Source organism: Pelophylax lessonae (genome assembly GCF_965119305.1).
Source record: "Pelophylax lessonae genome assembly, chromosome: 8".
In the NCBI taxonomy this organism is placed as follows: domain Eukaryota; kingdom Metazoa; phylum Chordata; class Amphibia; order Anura; family Ranidae; genus Pelophylax; species Pelophylax lessonae.
The window spans coordinates 289,486,332-289,493,318 of record NC_138775.1 but is presented as its reverse complement, the minus strand read 5'-3'; the positions used below and the strand labels follow the sequence as shown (position 1 = coordinate 289,493,318).

General features: G+C 42.0%; 1 long non-coding RNA gene across 1 annotated transcript; it reads right to left on the bottom strand.

Annotated features, from left to right (window-relative positions):
* Nucleotides 1-3,079: 3,079 nt before the first annotated feature.
* LOC309561088 lies at nt 3,080-6,495 on the bottom strand. Its single transcript, XR_014225545.1, has 3 exons — nt 6,395-6,495; nt 4,935-4,996; nt 3,080-3,241 (listed from the first exon to the last, which is right to left on the bottom strand). It is a non-coding gene; the product is annotated as an uncharacterized lncRNA (long non-coding RNA).
* Nucleotides 6,496-6,987: the final 492 nt, after the last annotated feature.

The following is a 6,987-nucleotide window of genomic DNA, read 5'->3' as shown; positions in this document are numbered from 1 at the left end:
AGTGCCCACCAGCGCCACCTACCAGCGCCCACCAGTGCCATCTGCCAGTGCCCACTAGTGCCACCTACCAGTGCCTACCAGTGTCCACCAGCACCACATATCAGTGCTACCTATCAGTGCTCATCAGTGCCACCTATTAGTGCCAATCAGTGCTCCATCATAAGTGTCACCTACCAGTGCCAATCATTGCCCATCAGTGCCACCTATTAGTGCCCATCAGTGCCCATGAGTGATGCCTATTAGCGCCCTTCAGCACCACCTACCAGTGCCCTTGAGTGCTGCCCATCAGTGCCCATCTGTGCCACCTATTAGTGCCGCCTTATCAGTGCCCACCAGTGCCGCCTATCAGTGCCCAACAGTGCCGCATATCAGTGCCAAACAGTGCAGCCTATCAGTGCCCATCAGTGCAGCCTATCAGTGCCTATCAGGGCCCATCAGTGCCGTCTCATCAGCGCACATCAATGAAGGAGAAAAATTACTCTGGCCAGGACGGGGGTTTAAGTGCCCAGTAGGCAAGTGGTTAAAAGACATGCCATACATTATATTAACAAACTTATGCTGAAAGTATGCATATAAAAAAATCCTTTTGCAATCAGGAGACCTCCAGGACAAGGATGCTATTTGGTAAAGCAGGAGAACTGGAAGGCGTCCGGGATAATCTGGCTCTGATGAAGAATATTCTCCCTTGAAAGGCGTCAGCCTCATCACCACAGATGCCTTCCAGACCTCCAGCTTTACCAAAAAGCATCCTTGTCCTGGAGGTCTCCTGATTGCAAAAGGAATTTTTTTATGCATACTTTAAGCATACGTTTCTGAGTATAATGTATGGCATTCTTTTAATTTTCCAATAAATGTCTTGTGATATTGCACTAGGTCGGTGTGCCCTTCTCTTGTTTTCTAGGCTTTCAGTCCGTATGGATACCCATCGTCCTGAGAGGGCAGCAAGAGCCTAGATGCCAGCAATACAGTCGTCCCTTTAACGCAGAACTTGAGTGCAGGAGAGATTTTATTTGTTTTTGTGTCAAACGGTATGGCATTGCTGGAAGGGGTCTTTGTTTGCCATCTAGAATCAGGAAACCTATACATCAGTGGCTCCTCTGGAGATAAGCAATACATTACACCTAGGCAGACACTCCCTAAGGCCAATTATTAGGCTATATCTATATTTTCAGATGGCAAGGCTTTACAATCCAATAACCAAGATATGACTGAATGAAATAAAATCATAATTTGATAAAAACTAAACATGATATAAATCAGATTTGTTTAGGAGGTCTAATGTGATCAGTTTATCTGCTGGACATTATAGTATAGGCATTGTGATGGTGTTCACCATCACTGGGAGTGAGGGACAGATACTTGGAGGACACTGAGAGAATGGTTTGGATGGCTTCAGATGGGACAGTAATATTTGTCAGCAATATCTCTCAGGAAATGCATGAAGATGAATGGTTTGACTTTTCAGATTGCTAGAATATTGCAGGAGTGTCTCATAGATCCTTGCTAGATAGTGAAATGGGGTGGGGTGGGGTTTGTTATTGGTACGTGCCTATATTCCATTGTTCTATTGTTTCTGTCTGCCTTAAGATAAACTTATTATGGGATGTACATGTGTATGTGTATTGGCTGCTAAGGGGGAGGGGGGGTTGTCCCACAGTGTATATCTCTTTGTGCATGTGTTTGAATAAACAGTTTGAGTTTTACTTCACCCTCAATCTAGAGTCCTATCTCTTATTGGGGGAATCTGCTACAAGGGATTGCTATGTTCTTCATACTCCCTTGAATAAACACTAAGCTCTTGTAAGAGATTTTTCCGGTTCCTGCTGCACTCTCTGGGGAAAGAGAGGTTCACCCACTGGAAGCTGGAGCTGTGTCATAGGTTCCAGGGTGGGTAGGAGACGGCAAGTCCCCCAACCAAGCTGCAGCGGTTCATGGGGTCTGCGGTGGTTATGGTGTCTGGTGGAGTGCTTAGAGCCCTCGGGAAGCACTAGGAGCATCCGTCAATGGAGGTACCCAGTCGGGGTTCCGGTTGATCCGTTCCGTTACATTGGTGGCAGCAGTGGGATTAAAGCTTCATATTCCCTGAGATATATTGCTGACAAATATTACTGTCCCATCTGAAGCCATTCAAACCATTCTCTCAGCGTCCCCCCAAGTATCTGTCCCTCACTCCCAGTGACGGTGAACACTGTCACAGGCATGTTTGGTATCTATTTGATTGTTATTCTTTTATACATTAGTGTAGCCATTTTTTTTTGAAGATTTTAACATTTTTATTATGATCCTTTTTTATTTTTTTACCATTTAACATAAATATAGAGACCGTAAAATGATGTTGTAATAGGCGTAACATGCTTTAATAGACACCCATTCCAATGAACTATCTATATGGTATTTTCCTTAATTTTTTTGGCCAATGAATAGATGATTGCTGACAAAAAAGTGGAGCATGTATAATCAACAGTAATAAATAATATTTTATTGCATTGTTATAATAAACATCTGATCGGTCACATATCAATATAACATAACCTTTCTGAATAGTGCAAAATAAAATTCTGATAGTCTTGCAGTAATTATAAAATAAATAATTGTATTATAAATATTTTCCCCTGAAGTAAACATTGCCTTTATGTAACAATATACCGAGTGCAGTTCTGTAACACCCAGCATTGGTTGTATTCAACGCGGTCTTTAAAAGTAGCTTATATTGCCTTTTCTTTTACTTAGGAGTATATTCCAAACATTCATAGAATGAATGCCAGCTTCATCTAGTGGCTAAAACGCGGTATAGTTTTCTGAAATAATAATTATTATTATTCAGAATATTCTGCATTTTGGCCACAAGATGGCGCTAACGATCATAGGGATTACAGCCAAAATTCTTGCAGCTTGCATAAATGTGTCTTTAAGAGTAGATGACATTGCCAATTCCTTTACTTAGGAGTATATTTCAAAACATTCTTAGAATGAATGTCAGCTCCATTTAGTGGTCAAACCCAGCAACTCTGACCCTGGCTATACAGATATACTCTATTGCTTTGACTGGGTGTGTATCTCTTCTATGGATCCTTCCATCCCTTGTATTTTCCTGGGGTATCCAGAGATCAGAGCTGGAATAGTTGGCACAGGCTGCAGTATACGAGATAGTTCTCCATTATGGGATCTTCACAGTGACGTCCAGTAAGTGTCCCCTATAACTTTTAGTTACAAAAGTTCACATGTAAACCTTGGAGACAATCTGTAAAAGAATCAGATAAAAGTATGATGACTATATATTTTTTATCATGTAATAAAAGTGCAAATGATGGCGCCTCTAAGGGTATTTTGAAATATGTAGCTGCCCCTTTAAAAAAAATGAGTGAAAACTCCTCTAGTGACATGCAGTATCTCACAAAAGTAAGTATACCCCTCACATTTTTGTAAATATTTTATTCTATCTTCTCATGTGACAACACTGAAGAAATGACACTTTGCTACAATGTAAAGTAGTGAGTGTACAGCTTGTATAACAGTGTAAATTTTCTGTCCCCTCAAAATAACTCAACACACAGCCATTAATGTCTAAACCACTGGCAACAAAAGAGAGTACACCCCTAAGTGAAAATGTCCAAATTGGGCCCAAAGTGTCAATATTTTGTGTGGCCGCCATTATTTTCCAGCACAGCCTTGGAGTTCACCAGAGCTTCACAGGTTGCCACTGGAGTCCTCTTCCACTCCTCCATGATGACATCACGGAGTTGGCACGTCGGTCGAGCACCGGCAGCTAGGGGGCGAGCGCGTGCACTCGGCAGTGGGGACTCCGATGCACGGGGCAGGTGGCTCTGATTGCCGCCTGCCACCTGCGATCGTTCCCTGCTGAGAGAGAAGGACGGTCGGATGTTGTAAACACAGCTGACCGTTCTTCTCTCTGGAATGATCACAGAGCGCCTGTGATCCTTCTATATAGGATCATAGGTCTTTATGGTCATTTCACAAGCCCAACCCCCATACAGTTAGAAAACACTACCCTAGGGTCATACTTAACCCTTTGATCACCCTTAGGTTAACCCCTTCCCTGCCAGTGTCATTATTACAGTAACAGTGAATATTTTTTAGCACTGATTACTGTAGTAATGTCACTGGTCCCCCCAAAAGTGTCAAAAATGTCAGTTAGGGGTCGATCTGACCTCCACAACGTCGCAGTCCTGCTAAAAATCGCAGATCGCCGCCATTATTCGTAAAAAAAAAAAACGATGAAAATTACATAAATCTTTCCCGTAGTTAGTAGACGCGATAACTTTTGCACAAACCAATCAAAATACGCTTATTGCGATTTATTTAACCAAAAATATGTAGCAGAAAACAAATTGGCCTAAAATGATGAAAAAATTAGATTTTTACATTTTTTTTTTTTTGGGAATGTTATATAGCAGAATGTGAAAAATATTGTTTTTTTTTTTTTCGGAATTGTTGCTCTTTTTATGTTAATAGAGCAAAAAAAAAAAAAAAATCGCACAGGTGATCAAATACCACCAAAAGAAAGCTCTGTTTGTGGAGAAAAAAGGACATCAATTTAATTTCGGCAGTGTCGTACAATCGCGCAATTTTCCGTTAAATTAACGCAGTGCCGAATCGCAAAAAATGGCCTGGTCATTAAGGGGGGAAAATCCTTCCAGTCCAGAACTGGTTAAAGTAAGGCAGTGACGTATTGCAAAAAATGGCCTGGTCATGAAGGGGGGGGGGGGGAGGTAAATGTTCTGGAGCTTAAGTGGTTAAAGAGCCATCAGGAGCCGGCACCAAGGGGGTTCAGCAATTTGGTTTTGCCCTCTACATGGCAAACAAAGTTTCTGATCTTGCGTCACATTTCTCATACTTTCTTCAATTGCTACACTTTATGCTAATGACAGAGCTATTGAATCAATAAACTTTATTTATCAGAGGTTTGTACTCACCTCAATGACCGATTTCAGAATCCGGTGTTAAAGGAATATGAGAAGGATCTGGTGTAGGCCACCTGGAAGAGGAAGACACCCATCAACCATATAATATAAAAAAATAACAATTTTCTAAATACCTTTAAGGGTTCAATCACGCCAGATTCACTGGCACATTTTTTTTTAAAGCATGTCAATGGGAGAATCTGCCAAAAATAATTGGAATAAATCATCAAAACTGGAGCAGCTGTGCATTGCAACCAATCAGCTTCTGGCAGCTTGCTCAGTTAGTGCCAATTCACACTTAGGCCCCTTTCACACTATCCGTCCATCGGACGGAATTTGGTAATGTTTTCTTGGTGACTATGGTCCCAGTTGCCTTGAGATCATTGACAAGATTCTCCCGTGTAGTTCTGGGCTGATTCCTCACCGTTCTCAGTATCATTGAAACTCCACGAGATGAGATCTTGCATGGAGCCCCAAACCGAGGGAGATTGACAGTTATTTTGTGTTTCTTCCATTTGTGAATAATCGCACCAGCTGTTGTCACCCTCTCACCAAGCTGCTTGGCAATGGTCTTGTAGCCCATTCCAGCCTTGTGTAGGTCTACAATCTTGTCTCTGACATCCTTGGACAGCTCTTTGGTCTTGGCCATGGTGGAGAGATTGAGATTGGAATCTGATTGATTGTTTGCTTCTGTGGACAGGTGTCTTTTATACAGGTAACAAGCTGAGATTAGGAGCACTACCTTTAAGTGACGGTTCACACTGAAGCGGCACGACTTCGGGGGACGACCTGTGAAGTCGCGTGCACCGCGACTTCGGCGCGACTTGCATGGACTTCATATAATGAATGTCTATGCAAGTCGCTCCGAGGTTGCCCCGAAGTAGTACAGGACCCTTTTTCTAAGTCGGAGCGACTTGTGTCGCTCCTATTAGAATGGGTCCTGTAGCAGTCAATGGACTGTGACGGACCGGACCTGACAAGTCGCGGCAGTGTGAATGGGCTCTAAGAGAGTCCTCCTTATCTCAGCTCATTACCTGTATAGAAGACGCCTGGGAGCCAGAAATCTTGCTGATTGATAGGGGATCAAATACTTATTTCACTCATTAAGACTTTTTCGAAAACGTGTTTTTCTGGATATTTTTGTTGTTATTCTGTCTCTCACTGTTATAATAAACCGACCATTAAAATTATAGACTGATCATTTCTTTATCTGCGGGTAAACGTACAAAATCAGCAGGCGATCAAATACTTTTTTCCCTCACTGTAGCTCCACTATAACAGATGGATGTTACATAGTTACATAGTTGGTAAGAACAGGTTTTCTGAGCCCTGGATGCAACACTCGCACCCATAGAGATAAATCCCTCTAAAATCCCAATACTGCAAAAGCGTAACAAAAATGATTTGATGTCCGCACATTTTACCGGTGTATTTTCTAATATTGTATCTTCATATGATCAATAGATACTTACGAAATAGGCGAGAAGGACAATAGTAACCACTACTACACTGATAATGACAAGAATGGCAATGGCATAGCCCGGGATTGTATTATTCACATCAGCAGCATCTGTAAAAGAAAAAAAATATGACATGAAAATCTCCTCTAGTCCTGTCCTGTCCTCCTGGCTAATTTTCACCCTGGTTTTCTTCAGTTTGTAAAAGCATCATTAGTATTAGTGATATTAAAATAAAGAAAAAAAAAAAAAAAAACATTTTATTTTTCAACAAGTTCAAGGCTTTCTGTGATTGAATGAGGTGGATACCATGACATCACCACCTCTTCACCTCATCCAATCAGAGAATGCCTTGTATTAATGAAAAAAATAAATAAATACAAGGCTTTCTCTAAATGGCAGCAGTGCCATGTGGGTGACCCCCTTCTCAGGGGCATAACTACAGTGGTTGCAGGGGTTGCAATTGCAACCGGGCCCCATGCTCCAGGGGCCTGTGCGGCTCCCCTGTACACCTGGATAGAAGGGGTGGCGGGGGCAGCATGTAGAGAAATCACTGTCCTCCTTTTTCCTCCTGTAGCTGTAGGAGGAAAATGGAGGAGATTGGTTCC